Consider the following 22783-nt stretch of genomic DNA (forward strand, 5'->3'; position numbering starts at 1 on the left):
CACTGAGTCCAACCCCCTCAATGGCCATTGTCTCAGGTTGAAGCAAACTGTGCAATCTCAGTGCCCTAAGAAGAGCAGGGCAGTTATCCCCAGTGTCCTGGTCAATTTTTATCCTTCAATCAACATAACAAAAAACAGATTATCTGGTCATTATCAAACTGCTGTTTGTGGGAGTTGCTTGGGCGCAAATTGGCTGCCGCGTTTCCCATATTACAACAGTGACTACACTTCAAAAGTACTTCATTGGCTTACAAGCGCTTTGGGATGTCCGTTGGTCGTGAAAGGCGCTATTTCAATGCAAGTCTGTCTTTCTTTTATTCTTAGGCATGGAATGGCTTGCTACAGGGATTAGTTGAACCAGACTGATTCTCGGCATGGCAGGACTGACATATGAAGAAAGATTGGATTGACTAGGCTTATATTCACTGGAATTTAGAAGAATGAGAGGGGATCTCATAGAAATACATAAAATTATGACGGGACTGGACAGGTTAGATGTAGGAAGAATGTTGGGGAAGTACAGAACCAGGGGTCACAGTCTAAGGATAAGAGGTAAGCCATTTAGGACCGAGATGTGGAGAAACTTCTTCACTCAGAGAGTTGTGAACCTGTGGAATTTTCTACCACAGGAAGTTGTTGAGGCTAGTTCGTTAAATATATTCAAAAGGGAGTTAGATGTGGCTCTTACGGCTAAAGGGATCAAGGGGTATGGAGAGAAAGCAGGAATGGGGTACTGAAGTTGCATGATCAGCAATGATCTTATTGAATGGTGATGCAGGCTCGAAGGGCCGAATGGCCTACTCCTGCACCTATTTTCTATGTTTCAAACACCATTGCCTGTTTTGAAGGAAAGTGGATCAATATTTGAGGCGGTGAAACATGCCTGGTTATAGGGAGAGAGCAGGGCAGTGGGATTAATTTGAATTACCCCGGCGAAGAGCTATCACAGACATCGTGGGCTGAATGGCCTCCTTCTGTGCTGTAAACATTTTGGGTTTTATAGGTCACTGAATAGTGATCAGAATCAGGAACTGGCCAACTTTTCTCCTTCCTAACCCATTATAGTACTCGTATTGCCATCCAGGCTGCAATCAGCTAATTTAACAAATTAAGACGATTGAGCTTGGGTCTTTCCTGGTGTGCATCGCTCACTTGACAGACTTGCTGAGCCATGACGGCAGCACCTATTTTAAACCCGTCATCAAAAGAACAGTCAATAAAAGATTTCATTTACAATGTAAACTCCCTACATTCCCAAAATAATTTAATCACCGTGAGTCAGTCTCCGTGAGGGCGCAATACTATTTGGTAAACAAATCCGAATTATAAAATCATTTAAAAGGTTGCTAGGTGTGTTGGTTTTGTGCTGGAAGCTATTCATAGAAAGTTCACCATGAAAATGATTTTACAAGATCTGCAGTCCTTGGCATGTAGTAGGTTTTTCCAGCAGCCAATAGTTGAACAAACTGCATGATGGGTCCTGCGATTAGAACTGACAAGATAAAGTTGTGTTTCACAGTGACACGAGTGATCATCCTGTAAAAAGGAATTTTCCTGAACTGCCAATCCACACCACAAGTTCACAACTCACTCTCGGATTTATAATATTTACTTGGAAACAATGGGTAACATGTCCTCATCATACCTCTCCCTTAAATCCAGCACTAGTGGAAGACGGGATGGCTTACAAGTGTACTGTACATACAGACAGGATGGATTACACCACTGGCACATGCAGCGGAGCCTGGGCTCCAGTCGTCTTGGATCCCCTTACCACTGGACCAAGGCCTTGCTCCGTCAAGCCCGTGTGGTGGCTGGTGTACAACGGTCACCCCACGTTAAAAGAATTCACGTACAGGCATCTTCCAACATTTAAAATGAGTTCATCAGTCACCTGAGTACTCATTTTTAGTGTGGAAGCAAGTCATCCTCGACCCCGGAGGACTACCTATGATGATGATTACACCATCTAAAGAGGCTGCTTAGAATCAACCAGTACACACAGCAAAACCTTGTTTTGTGTGCAGTCTTACTTTCAGTTGCTGCAGTCATTTGTTGCATAGTGTATGAGTTGAGGCAAGATGTTTATTCTGCGGAAATGAAAATAAATAAAAGTGTGACGGAAATGTGATTCTTGAGTTAATCCAATATGGCTGGAGCTCTGAAACAAAAAGTTCAATGGTACTGACACCGTTCAAAATCTGCATTCAGGAGATGATCTAGTAAAGAAACTCACCTCCCCAGTCACAGTTATCATAGTGTCAAGACTCTGGCACCAGTGCAGCAGAAATGCAAGCTTGATGCCAGATACAAATTGTGCACTTGTCTCCTGGCAACACAGGGTGCCAGTGCGATGATGTATTGTGGCATAGTCCTGTACACCTGTGTGCCTGGAATCTTTCGGTCTAAAGTTTACTGCAGAGTGATAAGGAAAGCTGTGCAACTTTGATCTCAGTAGTAACCGGGAATGATAGCATCGTGATTATGTTACTGGACTCATAATCCCGAAGCCTGGACTAATATGCCTGGAGACATGAATTCAAATCCCACCACAGCATTTAAATTCAGTTAGTTCAATAAATCTGTAAAAAGAAGCTAGTATCAGTAATGGTAACCATGAAACTACCAGGTTGTTATAAAAACCCATCTGGTTCACTGATGTCCTTTAGGAAATCTTACCTGGTCTGGCCTACATATGACTCCAAACGCTCTGAAAAGGCCTTGTAAACCATTGAGTTGTAAATGAATGCCGTGAATGAATAAATAAAAACAACCTGAGCTAAATCTAACTGTTCCTAATCTTAGCAGAACAGAGTCTATTGGCTTATATAAACTTGTAGTTGAGAAATATTTTTAATTTTCAGAACAAAAACATAATTTTATAAAATCACCACAAATTTCTGTTGAACCATTATGAGGCAGAGTTTATGTGTGACTAATGACAAGAAATAAGCGCCTCAATTTCAAAATTCTCATCCTTGTTTTCAAATCCCTCCATGGCCTCACCCCTCCTATCTCTAATCTCCTCCAGCCAACCACCCCCCCTCCCCCACCCCCCACCCCCGCCCTCCGCTCCGAGATGTCTGCGCTCCTTTAATTCTGCCCTCCTGAGCATTCTTGATTATAATCGCTCAACCATTGGTGGCTGTCTCTTCTGTTGCCGAGACCCTAAGCTCTCCGTCTCTCTAGCTCTCTTTCCTGCTTTAAGACACTCCTTAAAACCTACTTCTTTTCCCAAGCTTTTGGTCACCTCCCCTAATTTCTCCTCATGCAGCTCAATGTCAAATTTTTATCTCAAAATACTCCTGTGAAGCGCCTTGGGACGTTTCACTACGTTAAAGGTGCTATATAAATACAAGTTGTTGTTGAAATCAACTATGGTTCCACATGTAATAACTAGTAGTGTAATCCCAGAAAAAAAAACAGGTGAACACAATTCTTATATTGCTACTGGAGACTTCGAAGAGTTCAATACATTACAGCAGCATCTTTGTTTAATACTAGTGTCAGACTTGGCTCAGTTGGTAGAACTGAGTCAGAAGGTCGTTGATTCAAGCCCCACTCCAGATACATGGGCACACAATCCAGGTTGGCACTTCAGTGCAGGACTGAGGGTGTCGTCTTGCAAATGAGACTTATATCGAGACCCCTAGCTGTCCTATCAATTGCGCATACAAGATCCCATGACAATATTCAGAGACGAGCAGGGGAGTTCTCATCGTGTCCTGGCCAACAGTTATCCTGAAAACTACGTCACCAAAACAGATGGTGGCGCTATTTATTTCACTGCTGTTTGTGGCGTAAATTGGCTGTCGGATTCCCTACTTTACAACAGTGACTACACATCAAAAGTACTTCATTGGCTGTAAAGCGTTTCAGGACGTCCTGAGGCATGAAAGGCCGAGCGAGTTCTTTCTTTAATGCTCGGCAAAACTAAAAAGATTCTCCCAAACGGCCAGTATTCCCTAATGAAGAGTTGATGCAGGTTTTCAGTCATTCAGTAAGATGTCCAAATGTGGCGGGAAGAAAATTACACACAGATGTTCATTTACATTCTGAGTTTGTATTTTGTTTCAAACAATAAATATAACCCGTTACACCTCTATTACGTTTGTTGCGGAGTAACGGCGAGAGATCATGGCGGAGGTGCGGCGAATGAGGGTACGGGGCCCAGAAGAGCCGAGGGCCCAGGGGCAGAATGGACCAGCCCACACTGCGATGTGTGGCGCATTAGGTCCGTGTAGCAGAGCAGGTCTCCAGTTGTCCTGGTTAACCCTTGCCACTGAATAAAGGCCTAGCTCTGTCAAACCCGTGTGCAACGGTCACCACACGTAAAAAAAATCCACGCACAGGCATCTTCCACCCTTTCAACTTGAGTTCAGGACTGGATTATCGGGTCCTCCATTAAAACATATGTGAACCCATGTGGAAGCAAGTCATCCTCGTTCGAGGGACCACCTATGATATGATTACAGTTGGAGTCAGGTTTACTATCCCAGCCATCTTTTGATGCATCAACCAACAAAACAGGCGGGAGAAGCTCCACTGCTCTGTTTTCTAAAGCTGTCCTACATCCCAGGTGATATTTCAGCATTACTGGACCACACAGGGTGAAGATGAAGGAAAAAAGTTTACTTCCTGCCAAGTCTTGCATTAAACAAAGCAAGACTTTGATGACACCAGGGGGCCGAAATTCCCTATCGCCCCGGTTGGGGTCAGTAACCCCTCCGGGGCCGGACATAGAGCGCCTGGCGCAGAACTCACCCCCCGAAAGCGAAATTGCGGTTACTGCCCCTCACAGGAAGTGGAGCACAACTTCTTTTCGGGGCGGGATTGGAGGTGCTACTCAGGCACATAGAAACATAGAAAATAGGTGCAGAAGTAGGCCATTCGGCCCTTCGAGCCTGCACCACCATTCAACAAGATCATGGCTGATCACCCACCCCAGCACCTCCCAGCACCTCCCCCCCCCACACCCCCCGACCCCCCCAGCCGCAAGGACCACATCCAACTCCCTCCCGAACACATCCAATGAACTGGCATAAACAACTCTCCGCAGCAGGGAGCCCCACAGGCCAACAACTCCCCGAGTGAAGAAGTCTCTCCCAATCCCAGCACCAAACAGCCCAACCCCCAACCCAAGAGCATGGCGCCCCCCCCCCCCGCCTCCGGACCCACCCAACACCGGGAACACTCCCACCGCACCCAACCCGCCCCGTCGCGTCCCGTCAGAATCCTTCCCAAATGCCGAACACCCCCAGATGTCGAGCCCCCCAGCCCCGGAGCCACGCCCCCGCGACGCCAACCACACCACATCCACCAACCGCCATCTGCGCAGTCAACCCGTCCACCCCACTCCGAACACTCCCCGCACCGAGGCACAGAGCCCCCAGGCCCGCCCCTCCAACACACTTCGCCCCCCTCCCCCCAGACCTTCGCTGCAATGTGGCCCCTCCTGTCCCCCGCCCTGGGTTTCTCCACACCCCACCTCCACCACTCTCCCCTCCATCCCACGCCCCCGTCTCCCCTCAACTTCCCTCTGCCTCCCCGCACAGGCTCCCATCTTGGGGGCGGTAACCTTCTGGGGCAGGGAATTTTAGCCCCCAGCGTGGAAGTCCTGCTCCCGCCGTAGAATTGGCCTTACCCCCCTCAATGGAAGCAGAGTGCAATTTCCCACACTCCACTTCCTTTGGGGGCAGTTACCGGTACACGACTGGATGCTCCTGTGACAGTGGGAACTGGTGCTCTCCACTCTCCCGTCCTGTGACTGTTGGAACTGGTGCTCTCCACTCTCTGTCCTGTGACAGTGGGAACTGGTGCTCTCCACTCTCCGTCCTGTGACTGTTGGAACTGGTGCTCTCCACTCTCTGTCCTGTGACAGTGGGAACTGGTGCTCTCCACTCTCCGTCCTGTGACTGTTGGAACTGGTGCTCTCCACTCTCCGTCCTGTGACAGTGGGAACTGGTGCGCTCCACTCTCCCGTCCTGTGACAGTGGGAACTGGTGCTCTCCACTCTCCCGTCCTGTGACAGTGGGAACTGGTGCTCTCCACTCTCCCGTCCTGTGACAGTGGGAACTGGTGCTCTCCACTCTGCCGTCCTGTGACAGTGGGAACTGGTGCTCTCCACTCTCCTGTCCTGTGACAGTGGGAACTGGTGCTCTCCACTCTCCCGTCCTGTGACAGTGGGAACTGGTGCTCTCCACTCTCCGTCCTGTGACTGTTGGAACTGGTGCTCTCCACTTTCTCTCCTGTGACAGTGGGAACTGGTGCTCTCCACTCTCCCATCCTGTGACAGTGGGAACTGGTGCTCTCCACTCTCCCATCCTGTGACAGTTGGAACTGGTGCTCTCCACTCTCCCATCCTGTGACAGTTGGAACTGGTGCTCTCCACTCTCCGTCCTGTGACAGTGGGAACTGGTGCTCTCCACTCTCCATTCTTCATCCCAACCTCTCTCCTCATTCTCTCTTTAAATTGATAACCCCTCATCGGTGACTCGACCATTTGAGGAGATTGTCTTTCCCTATTCACCCCATCAAAACTTAAATATCCTCTCTTAAATCCTCTCTTGGGATTTCTTTACACCACTGAAAATAGTCCCCCCCAGATCTCTTCAGAACTTTATTAGTTTCCTAATCTGGCACCATACTAATCAATCCACAATGTACACTCTTGATGGCTTTAATGTCCTTTCTATAATGAGAATTGCACACAGTAAAATAACGAATGGAAGATATCCTATTCTTATATACATATATGTAGGATTAGGATTTGGTTTCATCGCATATGATCAAGGTTTTTCTTTTCACTGATAGCTTGTACTAAGCTGAAAGTGATAAAATGGTCAAAGGTGCTCATTCCGAGAATGCCTCAGGATATGGGTGACATATAGTGAGAAAAAGCACGTCGCAGAGCGCTGCGTGGACTCTTTGCGTTTCAATATTCCTCCCCTTCCATTAAAGGGGAGGGACGCTGCGAGCTCTGCAGGCCCTTTGATGGCCTCCACTGGGCCGCCAGGGCTAAGGGGTGCTGTGACCGCAGCCCAGCACCGAAATGGAGTGCCGGACTGCACGATAGCAGCCCGGATCCCACGACATGGCTGCAAAACGACCCGACCGGTTAAAAAAAAAGATGGCGGTTCATGACGCAGCGCACCTCCCCTTTAACTTGCACCCCGCGATGGGTGTGCGACCCGGTTTGCGACCTGCGAGGCAGGCGTCGGTGTTGGGGCCATCGCGAGGCGAAAAGGAATCACTGCGTACGGCGATGACGTCAGCATTGCTGGCGCAACGGTCCGGGACACTATCAGCGGGGCACAGCACTATTGCATTTGTGCATCTGCTAACTTCCACGCAATTTTGCAGGAGCCGGTAGCAGCTCCACAGGCCCCCCTCCATCCCGGGACAAAAACACTTTTGCGCCCCGTTAGCGCCCCCTGGAAACGCTAAGGGAAAGCACACAACAGGGGAATTTCGGCCCCCAAGTCTGTTATCAAGTTGACTGAATTTAGATAATTTATCTGCACCTTAGTCAAAACTCTGTTTGTGAGGATGTTAATCTTGGAAAATGTAAGTCACGGCTAAAAGAAAACACGCTACAAAAGTGAAAGCAGCCAAAGGTCTCGTACGATCACATCACAGAGCCTTGACTGTGACAGAATGAAAAAAACGTTTCAGAATTGAAATCTAATTGGAACATTGGACAGCAATCTTTACTCAACAACTGACATTTTTAGTAAGCTAAACGCCAGCATGAAACTCAATCTTTCTCTCGTTCCCTCTCCCGTTTTTAAAAGGTACTTTTATTCTCTGCAACGTATCATTCCCCAAGCAAAAGAGTAGGCAGAAATATTTTCAGAACACAAACTATGACCGGCCAATTCACCTGCTTTCTAGATAGAATCTTTCCTGCACACCCAGCTATAATCAGGAACTCGTTAGGTATGGAATCGCACGACTCAGTGAATCCTACTGCTCCAGTGCACTGTTGTGCTGCTGTGCTCTTGGCCACCATTCAAATCAAACATTATTTCCACCGGTCTACAAAATCCCACACGTTTTATAATATCAAAATTACTTTTACGTTTGGATCGTGTCAGGTCTACCTTGGTAAATCAAATCCCTTCCTTATGAAATGTCCGCAAAAAACTAGGAGGTGACACCATGGGTGTGTCATCAAACAGCGAGACATACGAGCCCTTAATAAACAAATCGTTCAGACTTGAACTGGTTGACGGGGCTTAGTCATGTAACTGTGACCAGCTATCTTTACTCTTCTATAAATAGCATTCTATTTGTGCTATTTAAATTCAAGCAGGATCACAGAATGTCAGGCAAACAGTTGTACAAACAACTTTTCTACTAAATCAATTTGGTGGCAGCAAAACGCTGCTTCAGTAGCAACTGATGGTACAAAGTTCCATAATTCTTCAGGCTGAAAGCTTGTATAAAAATTAACGAGTCCCGAGAGATCCCTTTCGATACTTTTCCTGCACTCTAGCTCAAAAATGTCAAGAGTACTTTGAAAATGCTCTCGTTACACCACACTGAGGACACATTTTAAAAGATTGTAACCTCTCTCTAAGTAACCCAGAATTCAGAGCTGCAGATTTGAGAGACCACGGGACTTGTAAACCATAATCTTCATAGATGCATCCAGTTCCTACATTACAACAGTGACTACGCTTGAAAAAGTACTTTATTGGCTGTAAAGTGCTTTGGGACGTCCGGTGCCCATGAAAGACGCTATATAAATGCAAGTCTTTCTTTCTTTTTCATGGGGCCAAAAGCCGTGGAAGTACTGTTAATGCGGTGCTGGACCTATTCATTTATGTTCGCATTCTTTGTCAGATAGCTACTAAGGAATGCAAAGTAATCTGCATTCTCTAGAATCGTTCCATTGACGGTTTTTGATGGGGGAGGATCCAGAGTATAAGGTTTGGAAACATTGATCGAGAGCCCAAATAGATTGTGTGCTTCAAAAAAGCTGTCTAGGATCATTTGAAGGTCTCTGGCAAAGTGAGCCTCAAATATACAGAAAACGAAAAATAGACATACTGCTCAAAAACTGTCATAAGAACATAAGGAAGTAGGAATGAAAATGGTCATGCAGCCTATCCAGTTCGTCCTGCTTTATCTATACTTTCACAACGCACAAAGAACCCGTTTATCTGTCTCATGTTCTGGCATCAAACATTCCCTGAGAAATGATAAATCTGATAACCTGCAATACATCCCCAGCCACTGCACCTGTCTGCTTGGCAGCACTACTGTTAAAATCTTCTATAACTATTGTAAATCTGGCTGTTTTCATTCATAAAAGAATTTAGATTCTTCTTCAATCCTTTACAAACATACCTGGATAATCTGTCGTAATTTCTTCGAATTGCTTCTTTGATTGTCATTTCCAATTTGTCTTCTCATCTCCTCACTATTTTATTGTCTCTCTAATTTTGTACAGTTTTTCTATTTTTCATTCCCGCACGTTTTTGGACAATGTTCCCTCTCATGTTTTTTGCCACCTTTCAGAATACCATGCATGCGTGGTTTTTGCATTGAAAAGCCAGCAAGCTGGCTGCACGGGATCCCCGGAGCGCTGTGCAGCCAGTCGCGCAGCTTAAAGGGAACATTGTTGTTCGATACAGTTTTGTTCTTTATGCTTTCTATCGCCCCCTTACTTAATCTTCGACAGCAGCTCCCAAACCCTTGTCCTCTACCACCTAGAAGGACAAGGTGCATGGGAACACCACCACCCTCACGTACCCCTCCAAGTCACACACCAGCCTGACTTGGCAATATATCGGCGTTCAGTCAAAATCCTGGAACTCCCTCCCTAACAACACTGTGGGAGTGCCTTCACCACATGCACTGCAGCGGTTCAAGAAGGTGGCTCATCACCACCTTCCCAAGGGCAACTAGGGATGGGCAATAAATGCTGGCCTTGCCAACGACACCCACATCCCAGGAACAATTTTTTTTTTAATCATTTGAGTTTGGATTTTTTTTCTTGTATTACCTATCAGCCTTCTATCAGCCGTGGCTCAGTTGGGAGCACTCTCACCTATGAGTCAAAAGGTTGTGGTTTTAAGTTCCACTCCAGAGACTTCAGTACAATAAAATAGGCTGACACTCCAGTACAGTACTGAGTGAGTGCTACACTGTCAGAGGTGCTGTTTTTCAGATGAGGCGTTAAACTGAGGCCCCTCTTGGGTAGATGTAAAAGATTCCATGGCAAATTTTGAAGAGGAGCAGGGAGTTTTCCCTGGTATCCTGGCCAATGTTTATCCCTCAAGCAACATCACTAAAAAAAAAGATCAACTGGTCATTAGCACATTATTGTTTGCAGGAGCTTGCTATGTGCAAATCAGCTGCCGCGATTCCTACGTTACAACAGTGACTACACTTCAAAAGTTGTAAAGTGCTTTGGGAATCCCCAGGGTTGTGAAAGGCACTGTATAAATACAAGTCTTTATTTTATTTTATTATTCCACCCTCCCTCATATCCCCTCAACCCACTCCTCTGCAGGGCGTAAGCCCAGACAGTGTGTTGTTAGGCTGGTTTACCTTGGACACCATAGAGCCAAACTTGATTTTGAGGCACAGTGGGACATCGCGACATCTCGCGGTTTACACAGCCACTCAGCGTTTAGGGGGCTCTTTAATGTCTTTTTATGTTTAATTTGCATGACATTCATTTCTAATTTTAATATTTTCAGAGTATAGTGTTAAATATAAACAGCCTCTTTTAAAACAGGCTACAAATGATCATCAGTTGTGACTTAGTGGGTAGCACACTCCCTTCTGAACCAGCAGGTTGTGGGTTTGAGACCCAAACCAGGGACTTAAGGACAAAAAAATCTAGGCTGACACTCCAGTGCAGTGCTGAGGGAGTGCTGCACTGTGGGAAGTGCTGTCTTTCGGATGAGACATTAAACTGAGACACTGTCTGCTCTCTCAAGTGGAAGTAAAAGATCCCGTGGCACTATTTTGAAGAAGAGCAGGGGAGTTATCCCTGGTTTCTTGGCCAATATTTATCCCTCAAAGAACATCACTAAAACAGATTATCTGGTCATTATCACATTGCTGTTTGTGGGAGCTTGCTATACGCAAAGTGGCTGCTGCGTTTCCTACATTATAACTACACTCCAAAAGTACTTCATTGGCTGTAAAGCGCTCTGAGAAGCCGGTGGTCATGAAAGGCGCTATATAAATGCAAGTATTTCTTTCTTTACAAGCCATCATGGTGTTTTTAAACTTTGTCCACCTCTGACTATAATTTCATTAACATTTCTATTGTGTCAAAATGCTTTCTAAAGCATTTCCTCAAATAGCAGACAATAGTCACATATTGTAATTACTACAGAAACATTGACTGAACTAATGTTTGCTAAAAGAGTGTTGTGAATAACAGTTATTAGTCAAAAGAGATGATAATTTGCATCCAGGAAGGATGCATCAGTCACACAGTACATGTGGAAAATTAGAGTGCTCTGCTAATATTTGATTGCAATTAGGTCAAATGTTCATCAGCTGCACATTCAACAGCTGTTAACATGAACATTGCAGAAAGCAAAACTTCAAACTTGATTGTTTGATGTCAAGTACTTCAACATGCCCATGGGAAATTTGGGAGTTTGTAACTGAAGTATACACAAGGTGTCCAGGAGAAAGAGAAGAGAAACACACGTTCTCACAGTACAGTATTGTCATTACAAGACACTATGGAGTTCTATTTCAGAGTAATACGCTGACTGTTCAAGTAAGCAAAACTTCAGGTATTAAATTTCACAAAATATAATTATAGATGGCTATTCAAAAATAAACTATCCGTAACTGCCACCCACGTTGAACTCAACCGAGCCAAGGGTATTTGTGCCTTAAAAGGCAATGCTTCTAAAATGTATAATGTACTGTTCTTTTGGTAAACTAAGCTGGCACTGAACAAATAAACGTGGGTGGTACACGCATGCCGATGTACATATGTGGTAGTTTACAGATAGTTAGGAAGTAAGTACGGCGCCTCAATTCTCCACGCAGTAAGTTTCATAACCTCAGCCAGGCCAATGACTTTGCCAGAGTGAAGAATAAAATCAATTAGGCGTTCGATCGATTTGTACCACCATTGGGTACCTTGAAAAGGTCAGCCTGACAGTTGGCGGCATTGACGAGACTTGGCATTACAGGAGATATTAGGAAAGATCGGTCAAAGTTTTAGGAGCATCCTAAAGGAGGAGAAAGAAGTGAGAGAGGCGGAGAACTTTAGGAAGAGAATTCCAGAGCTTCGGGCCGAGGCAGCTGAAGACAAAGCCACCAAAGGTGGACTGATTGAAATCGGGGATGCGCAAAAGGCCAGAATTGGAGGAGTGCAGATATCTCGGGGGGGTTGTAGGCCTGGAGGAGATTACAGAGATAGGGAGAGGCGCGGCCATAGAAGGATTTGATAACCAGGATGAGAATTTTAAAATCAAAGTCTTGCTGGACTGGGAGCCAATGTTGGTCAGCGAGCACAGGGGTGATGGGTGAATGGGACTTGGTGCGAGTTAGGATACGGGCAGCAGAGTTTTGGATGAGCTCAAGTTTATGTCGGATGGAAGATAGGAGGCCAGCAAGGAAAACATTAGAATCGTCAAGTCTACAAGTAACAAGGCATGGATGAGGGTTTCAGCAGCAGATGAACTGAGGCAGGAGCAGAGTCAGGCAATGTTACGGAGGTGGAAGTAGATGATCTTGGTGATGGAGCGAATATGTGGTCGGAAGCTCAGCTTGGGGTCAAAAATGACACCAAGGTTACGAACAGACTGGTTCAGTCTCAGATAGTTGTTCAGTATATTTAATGTTGTGAACAGATATTAGACTCAGCAGAACTAGCATGGAAATGTGACATTCATTTGGAATAGTAAATGAGGCTTCAGGTTAGATTAAAAATAGGAGTATGCACACTGCATAGCAGCTAATAAACTAGCATTTAACAGGCCCAGTAGCCCAAGAGGGTTAAGAATTTTAATTTCAGCTACGATTTGTATTCAAACTCATCTTCCCTCATTGTGCAGATTCTCAGCTGTGCTCCTCACATGGCAGTGAAATGATCTGTCTCTTGGTGGAGGGAGGACAGGGATCAGGTTCCTAAATTCACAACTTTAAAATGCAAATGTGTAACTTGGCAAGGGATTCTTTCAAAGTTGGGACGTTATCATGGAATTAAGCAGGTACGGAGGGGATTGCTCCAGATCTTTCTGATTGGCTGCAGGCTGTGTCAGTCACAGCAAGCCCCACCCCTCTAATTTTCATTCCGCATTTTGAAGTTGTAGCAGGGGCTTTGTTGCTAAGGGCCCAGACCAAATCCATCTTACTCTGTATGGGTTTCAGACCTGGCTTGCTCGCTCCCTCAGCCTGCCACTACAGACTGGCCCACTCCCATTGTCTCGGATGCAGTAGATCGCCTTCTCATTTGAGGAGCCTGCTTTCTTCTTATCCTACAGTCCCTCCCCCACCACCTTACCAGCACCCCCACCCCAGCCCCACCATTCAGAAATGAACAGAAGAGAGGTAATGTGGAGAAAGAGGTGGAGAAACAGGAGTGGAGAGAGAGGAGAGAGAAGAGGTGGGGAGCGGGGGAAGAGACAGAGAGGCACAGATAGACATAGTATTTGTAGACCAAAAAAATAGTAACTGGAAAAAAAGAAGCATTGAAACAAACCCAGTGAAAACAAACTAGATAAGAGTTTAAACTGGAACAGGGGAGGGAGATGGGCAAATAATAGAAAAGTTAAAGATCGAACTGGGAAGAGAGCAAGCCAGAATAGGAGAGAGAGAAAAAGCAGAGAGAAAACACAAAAGCAAAGAGAGTAAAAATTACATAGGCTATACGGCACAGAAACAGGTCATTTGGCCCATCTATTCGATGCTGGTGTTTATGCTCCACTCGAGCCTTCTCTCATCTATCCCTATCTAACTATCAGCATAACCCTCTATTTCCTTCCCCCACATATGCTTGTCTAGCCTCCCATTAAATGCATCTATACTATTTGCCTCAACTACTCTCTGTGGTAGCGAGTTCCACATTCTTACTACTCTCTGGGTAAAGAAGTTTCTTCTGAATTCCCTATTTTATTTCTTGGTGACTATCTTATCTTGATGGCCTCTAGTTTTGCTGTCTCTGTATCAACTCTATCAAAACTTTTCATAATTTTTAAAAACCTCAATTATGTCACCCCTCAGAGAAAAGAGACCCAGTCTGTTCATCTTTCCTGATAGGTGTACTCTCGCATTTCTGGTATCATCCTTGTAAATCTTCTCCAGTGCCTCTATATCCTTTTAATAATATTGCGACCAGAATTGTACGCAGTACTCAAAGTGTGGTGTAACCAAGGTTCAATACAAATTTAGTATAACTTCTCTACTTTTCAATTGTATCTCTCTAGAAATAAACTCTAGTGTCTGGTTTGATTTTTTATGCCCTTTTAAAAAATAGTCAAACCCCGGGAAAGAGGGAGAGTGTGAGAGCCAGAAAGAATGAAAAGGCAAAGCATTTCCTACAAGGAAGGGAAATTGGATTTAAAATCATCCTTGGTCAGTCTCCCGCGTGTCCCAGCAAGCTGCTTCGCCGTGGTATATGGAGTTGCCTGGGGGTAGGTCGCTCATCCAAGTACTCAATCACAGTTGGTACATGTTCTGTGAATGGGAAGAAATAGAGGGCCTGAAATCACGCTCCCCACGGGCATGTCCAAGGTGCGCATGCGCGCGTAGGGTCCCCGCAAGTTCCGGGTTTAAGTGTGTGAAGCACATGCGCCTAAACCCGGCACTTGCGATCTGTCAAAACCGCATCTGAAAGTAAAGGGCCTCCGCGGGCGGAGAGTTGGGCTATTTTCCCAACTCCTGCCCAGTGAATGTCCTTCAGATTCTTACAACTGATAAAAGCAGATGGAAGGCCTGCTTTTATCAGTGCAAGACTTTTAAAGCGCAGAAAAATACATTTAAAAAAATGATTTAAACATTTAAAATCCTGTTAAATAAGGTAAGTTTATTTTTAGACCCTTTGTACCGCTATTGGGTACCTTGAAAAGGTCAGTCCAACAGTCGGTGGCATTAACAGGGACCACCAGGCACTTTCGTAGAAATTCTTGTGGTCGGAGGCATCCGCCCGCGGGAAGCCTCCGACCGCAATTTCTGGGCCAGAGGGATTCTTGCTCCAACAAAAGGAACTGACTGTTGGGAAACTTGTCACCAACTGTCAAGGCAAATATTTTGTACTTCATGATCTATGCGGCATGCCTCGACTTGGAAAAAGCATTCAACAAAGTTTGGCATGAAAGACTACTGTGGGGATTCAGGATGAATCTTGGAAAAGGGGAAGAAATGGGCAGAAAACAGCAACTACTTGTCAGATGGGTTGTTTCAGGTTAGGGAGCAAGTGCTGACCAAGGTGCCCCAGGATCAGTAATGGGACTGTTACTGTCTCTAATTTACATCAATAACTTTGGTTGCACATTTCAATGCAAACCACTCAGATTTGCAGATGATATCAAACTAGACGGGGCAAATAATTCTGAGGGGCAGCTCAGGAAGTTATACAGTGGTGGACAAAATATGTAAATAAAATTTAAAAAAGGACAAGTACAAATTATTGCTTACAAGAAGAAAAAAATGGGAGACATAATTACTCCACAAATGGTGCTGGAACACTAAGGATGAAATTGAAAGATGTAGGAGCCTTAGTGGACCTGACAGCAAAGCAGAGCAACAATCAATAAAACGGTTAGAATGGTGAACTATGTAGCTAAAACAGCAGAATAAAAGTCAGAAGAACTCATTAAAAAAGACTTGGATTTATATAAGCACCTTTCACGACCACCGGATGTCCCAAAGTGCTTTACAGCCAATGAAGTACTTTTTGAAATGTAGTCACTGTTGTAATGTGGGAAACGTGGCAACTAATTTGCCCACAGCAAGCTCCCGCAAACAGCAATGCGATACTGACCAGATAATCTGTTTTTGTGATGTTGAACGAGGGAAAAATATTGGCCAGGGCACCAGGGATAACTCCCCTCCTCTTCTTTGAAATAGTGCCACGGGATCTTTTACGTCCACCCGAGAGGGCAGACGGGGCCTTGGTTTAATGTTTCATCTGAAAGACAGCACCTCTGACAGTGCAGCGCTCCTTCAGTACTGCACTGGAGCATCAGCCTAGACTTTTGTTCTCAAGTCTCTGGAGTTATGTTAAAACCGTTCCATATTCTGGTCAAGACCCATTTACAGTACGGTGCCTGGCCATCAAGACACAATGGAGATGTTCAAGGGCTGGAGGCAATTCGAAGAACAGCCATGAGTGTGAACCCTTATGTCAGAGATCTGGGTTACGAAGATAAGACTACAGAAACATAGACTTCTCAAGAGGAGACTGAGGGGTGACCATATAACAATATACATGATACTAAACGGGATGGAAAAATCCAACATATTCGCTCAGAATTCGCGACCCCTATGGGTGCGTACGAGATGCGCACACGCTCGTAGTGGCCCCACAAGTTCCGGGTCTAGCTATGCGAAGCGCATGCATCTAAACCCAGAACTTGCAATCTGTCAAGAATCCTCTTAACAGATCTCACACAGCTGGTAGGAAAGGGCCTCTGTGGGCAGAGAATTGAGCAAATAACCCAACTTCTACCCAGTGAATGCCCTTGAAATTCTTACGACTGATTAAAAACTAACAAAAAGACTAATTTAAGGACTCAATTTTCCCCAGTGATTTGCGCCGTTTTTTTGGCGCGTGCCACTTTTTTTGGCCTAAGGTAAAAAATACAAGTTTCCCCAATCAATGTGTGCCAGTGTAACTCAGTTAGTTACGATTGTTTTAGGTTCATTTTTTTTATGTCACAAAGGGCGTATCCTGCCACCTGTGCCAATTCTGCCCATTTAAGCAAGTTTGGTCGGCTCCAAATTACTCCAGTTCTTCTTAGGACGGCGTATGTGGCTTCTTTGGAAAAACCTTCTGGTGAGTTAAGAAAATCGGCGCAGGTAAGTAAATCAGCGCAGCAGATGCCCGGACAGCAGCAGCAGAGAGGTGAGAGAGGGTGGGAGAGAGGGTGGGGCGGGGGGGGGGGAGCCTTTCGGGCATAGTTAGGAGCAGGGACCAGGAGGGAGGAGGCCGTTCGGCCAGGAATAGGTGCGGGGACCAGCATCAGGAGGCCATTTGGCCAGGGATAGGAGCGGGGACCAGGAGAGGCGAGGCCATTCGGCCTGGGATAGGAGCAGGGACCAGGTGGGGGGGGGGCGGCCATTCGGCTTGGAATAGGTGCAGGGACTGGGACCAGGAGGCCATTTGGCCAGGAGAGGTGTGGCGACTGGGAGGGGGAGGCCTTTCGGCCTGATATAGATGCGGGGACCAGGGCTGGGAGGCCATTTGGCCAGGGATAGGTGCAGGGACCGGGAGGCCAAGCGGCCTGGGATAGGAGCAGGGACCGGCACCGGCATTGGGGGCGGGGGGGGAGGGCACTTTCGTCATTACACTTTAATAATTTAATGGAGGTAAGTTGCTGCAAAATGTGCTTCTGCAGGTTTCTGCGAGCTGGCTATATGTTTCACTTTCCAGCCTCAGCCCGCATTGTGTCCCTGGTTACCGTGGCAACCTGATCTTTTCGCTGCAGTTCTTAGGCTCCACTCCCAAAACTAAATGACAGGCTAGACGGCGCCAAAATGAAGAATTCAAACGGGGAACTTGGATAATTTTTTTCTGGCGTACTTGGTCCCCAAAAAAATCTGCATAATTCTTCAAGTATGCCAAAAAACTGCTTTGGGGAAAATTGAGCTCTTATGGGCTAGATTTTCCGTAAAGCCCACCACTGCTGGATTGCCACCCAAAAAGATCACTAAGCTTCTTCAAATAACACTGGCGAAAAATTGCATAAAAAAGGGAAAAAAAATACTGCCCAGCAAGAAAATGGATCTTACATGCAGATTCTCGGCAGTTAAACGCAATTCTGGGCAAATTGGGCAGTTCTTAACCAGAATGGGCGGTAAGTACTCAAATTTAGACCAAGGCTGCGGTTGGGCCTAGGGAGGAGGGAAAACTCAAAAAATATTTTTTCAATGAAACAAAAAAAAAATTCAGAAAATATTCTCATATCCTTTTTAACTTAATCGTCGTAAAATAATTTTAAAAGAATTACAAAAAAAGTACTTCAACTTACCTTTCTTTGCAGGGGTACTCTGGCTCCGGTTGCTTTTCATGGGCGGTTTTTTCGATCTTACCTACGGGTTACCGCTAAGCCAAACTTGGACGCTGGCGCTATTTTCAGCGGTGCACGTGGGCGGTCCGCTCCCCAGCGGTATTTTGAAAATGTCGGTGGAACTCTTTAAAAAATGAAGTGAAAACTTTCGCCGGACGGTTTTCTGCTGAAAAAGAGCAGTACCGCCAAGAAAACCGCCGTAAAATGAAGAGGAAAGTCTAGCCCATAGTATATTTTGCATTTTAACGACTGACCTCTGATCCTCAGGGAAAGAATTGTTTTATAAAATTGAGCATAATTTTATTACAAATGTATTCAAATTTGCTTGAAAACAGGGGTGGAGATAAACGGCTTAAATGCTTTTAGCTTTGTGTGGCTACATATTTTTATACTGGGTACATTTTCCTTTGCTAAAGTGGAGTGCGGCACATTCTGCACAATCCAGGTTCTTCCATCTTGGTAATTGTTAGCTTTGTAATTACTCAGGTTTTCACAAGACTCATTTTCATCATCAACTACATGCACCTGCCAAAGCAACTTGTCCCATTTTATACTCGCAATATTTTTCATTGACCTGTGAGAGCAATTAAGCACCATTTATCATAATCTAATGGAGAGCCATTTTGTTTTGGCAAAATGCATATTGCTAATGATCTCCACACATTTAGAAGTACTCGAGGTTTCAAATAACAGCCATTTCATCTAACGTTCTAATGACTGATGTGCCCGTATTAGGCAGGCAAAATTTAAATGTTAATAAACCTGGAGCTTTACAAAATGTGAATCAGATTTAATTACACTGGTTATCCTGAATAATGATCAGCTTTTACTTATTCACTCATAATTAAAAAATATATATTGTCAGAAAACAAAGAATTTCCTATATAATACAGCTTTCTAGCAGAGGGAATGAGTTGATTACAAATACAATCATCATTCAACAGCTATGTCTGATCTAAGGGTGCCCTTGTAATTTGGCCTCAAATACAACAATCTCAACAAGAAAACTACTTAAGCAAAGAGTAAGGTGAAGGAATTAGATGGCACTTGCAAAGAGCTCACGATTTGCTCTGCTGTCCATATCCTAACTCGCACCAGAGATCCCGGAGGGTTGTAGTCCCGTTCTCCCATCACCCTTCTGCTCGCTGAACTATATTGGCTCCTGGACCAGCAACTAATTCTCATCCTTGTTTACAAATTCCTCCATGGCCTCCCCTCTCCCTATCTCTGTAACCTCCTCTAGCACCACAGCTCCCTGAGATCTCTGCGCTCCTCCATTTCCCTCTTGCGCATCCCCAATTTTAATCGCTCCACCATTGGCGGTCGTGCCTTCAACTGCCTAGGCACTAAAATCCTGCAATGGCTTCTCTTCCCGCTCCCACACCACTGGTGTCCCCCAAGTATCTATCCTTGGCCCCCTCCTATTTCTCATCTACATGCTGCTTCTCGGCCACATGTATGCTGACGACACGAAGCTCTACCTCACCACCAGCTCTCTCGATCCCTCCACTCTCTCTAAATTGTCAGACTGCTGGTCCAACATCTAATATTGGATGACCAAAAATTTCCTCCAACTAAATATTGGGACGACCAAAGCCATTGCCCTTGGCTTTCTATTGCGCCATGTGGCTGGGCTATGGGGTGGGCCATTGGTTGCGTGGTGAATGAGGTCTTTGATTGGCCATAGACAGATCGATTTCGCAGCAAACCTTAGTGTAAGTCTAGTGTGAGATGATCGGTGGCCAAACACACCGTTCCGGACAATTCTGCCCGTTTATTTCCTTCTAAGCTGACTTATTTCAATGTGTAACATCTATCCATTTCCTAGACATCGACTCCATCCCTCTCCCTGGCAACTGTCTGAGGCTGAACCAGACTATTTGCAACTTTGGTGTCATATCCGACCTCGAGATAAGCTTCCGTCCACATATCCGCTCCATCACTAAGACCGCCTATTTCCACCTCTGGAACATTGCGTGACTCCAGCCTTGCCTCAGCTCATCTGCTGCTGAAACTCTCATCCATGTCTTTGTTCCCTCTAGACTTGACTAATCTAATGCTCTTATGGCCGGCCTCCCATCTTCCACCTGACATAAACTTGAGCTCAGCCAAAACAATGCTGCCCATATCCTAACTCACACCAAGTCCCGTTCACCCATCACCCCTGTGCTCACTGGCCTACATTGTCTCCCAGTTAAGCAACGCCTCGATTTTAAAATTCTTATTCTTGTTTTCAAATCCCTCCATGGCCTCACCCTTCCCTATTTCTGGAATCTCCTCCAGTCCCCACAACTCCCACCCGCCTGCCGAGGTATCTGCACTCTTCCAATTCTGGCCTCTTGAGCATCCCCGATTTTAATTGCTCCATCATGGGTGACTGTGTCTTCAGCTGCCAAGACACTGAGCTCTGGAATTCCCCCCCTAAATGTTTCCGCATCACCACCTCTCTTTCCTCCTTTGAGATGCTCCTTAAAACTTACCTCTTTAACCAAGCTTTTAGTCATCAGTCCTAATATCTCCTTCTGTGGCTTGGTGTCATATTTTGTTTTATAACGCTCTTGTGACATGCCTTGGGATGTTTTACTACATTAAAGGCACTGTATAAATACAACTTGCTATTGTTATAAGCTCAGGAATTCCCTTCCTAAACCTCTACACCTTGTTTAAGACGCTCCTTAAAGCTTATATTTTTGACCTATCCTAAAGTCTCATGTGGCTCGGAGTCAAATTTTGTTTGATAATACTCCTGGTGAAGCGCCTTGGAATATTTTACTACGTTAAAGGTGCTATATAAATGCAAGTTGTTGTTGCGACTTAAGGCATGATTGCAATCTATTTATTGCATTTAGGACTTGCAACTCACTCATACATATTTAATTGCATAAAGTAATCATCAGTGATTCCCGTTTAAGCTGTAACTTAAAATTTGAAGTCACCAGCCATCATACCAGTCTCACTTGACCACTACAGAATACAAAGACATCCTCCCACTGAGGATGGTCACTGTTTGCAGTGGACTGCTCAGAGAGGCAAGTGAGGCTGCCGACATCAGGACTTTTAAGAGAGAGTTGTGCAGGCATTTGGCAAGAAAATTAATTGAGGGATGTGGGTAGCAAACTGTTATTTTGTTTTTGTCTTCCGCGGCTGGAGAGATCGACCAAAATGGTCCTTTCCAGTCTTTTGTTCATTCCACCGCCAGGAAATAGGTGTGCATACTCACCCCTACGTTATCAGGGGTTTTCAGGGGAACCCATTCCAAGATTGATTCTCCCAGCAATACCAAGATAAAAGGCACCCAGTACCTTATAGCAGGTCACCATTCATCTTGTGTGGTCCTCAACGAGTGTCAGTAGAATACTTGATCATTGGAAGATCGTAGCTGAGCCTGATCTTGTCCTCTTCCAACATATAGACATGCTATTAGCAATCATTCAAATACAATTGGGAGCTGCAACTATCACTAAATATCTCCTCCCTAATCTATGGGTGCCAATTGTAGCAGCCCCACCACCAGTTGGTTGAGCTCAGACAGCTCAGAACAGACTGCGGACCAAACGTGGTCCATTCCTGATGTATGTGAAGCAATTTGGGACGTAATGAGGTACTATATGAATTTAAGTTCTTTCCTTCTTCCTTCTATGACTCAGCTACTCATTCAATAAACTTGCCTAATCAAATGGGTGCAATTAGGAGGTAAAAATTGGTTAGGGACACTCATTATCATTAAGTAGGCGTGCTGCCGGTGCTACTCGTGCTATCGATAGGCAGCTCACCTAATGGGAGGGCGGAAATATCAGATGACCCAGCCGTGATTTAAAGGCAGCCTGCACCTCTTAAAGGAGAGGTGCACTTTGGGTGCAGGCAACTGGAAGGCAATTTCTGAACATTGCAGGCCAAGGAGAAGCTTCAGGTGGCCCCTGCTTCTCGGATGCAGCACTGGAGGTCTTGATGGTGGAAGTCAGCAGGAGGAGGGACGTCTTCTTCCCAACAGGTGGCAGCAACACTCCCGCATCCTGTGCAGGCCATTCACTGGCTTTTAAATGGGAGAAACCGCGCATGCATGAAAATCTGAATGGGTCGCGCAGCCTCTTAAAGGGATTGTGCATGAAAAAAAATGAAAGGGAACATTGGACGGCATTCTGACATGCTGCTTGGCAGCGGTGGGCACAGACAGCTGATGGCCATCAGTAAATAAATCTACAGATTGCCTCAAAGTGGCCATCAAATCTATTGTCTCTGGGCGGCCTTGGAAGGCCTGTACATTTTGACCTGAATGAGTTTTAGCCCCAGTAATACACAAATAAACCCAATGAATAGGTGGAACCAATTTTAAGACGACAATTTTACCTCAGATGGTTTCATAAATCTCGTGAACAAAGCTTGAAACTGAAGATTAGAGTTCAGCTTTGAAATTACATTGTCGGTGTGTGTGTTTTGTGTTTGGGCACATGTTTTGCATACATGTTTCCGCGAGCGTGTCCATGCATGCACACAAAGCCATAGGCACTCTCACCTCGCCAGAAGGTTGTGGGTTCAAGTCCCACACAGAGACTTGAGCACAA

At 45.4% G+C, this 22783-nt stretch overlaps 1 protein-coding gene across 8 annotated transcripts in view; it reads right to left on the reverse strand.

Annotated features, from left to right (window-relative positions):
- The window catches only part of nav2a (neuron navigator 2a), a 440534-nt gene that overhangs the window by 353692 nt on the left and 64059 nt on the right, over window positions 1-22783 (reverse strand). The window contains exon 1 of one of the 8 annotated variants that reach the window (XM_070899726.1): window positions 7883-7901. The exons of the other annotated variants lie outside the window; for them this stretch is intronic. The gene's annotated coding sequence lies outside the window, so the exon portion shown is untranslated. Of the gene's footprint in view, window positions 1-7882; window positions 7902-22783 lie in introns of those variants that run through there. 8 annotated transcript variants of the gene reach the window in all.

This window comes from Pristiophorus japonicus, chromosome 14 (assembly GCF_044704955.1).
Source record: "Pristiophorus japonicus isolate sPriJap1 chromosome 14, sPriJap1.hap1, whole genome shotgun sequence".
Taxonomy (NCBI): Eukaryota; Metazoa; Chordata; class Chondrichthyes; family Pristiophoridae; genus Pristiophorus; species Pristiophorus japonicus.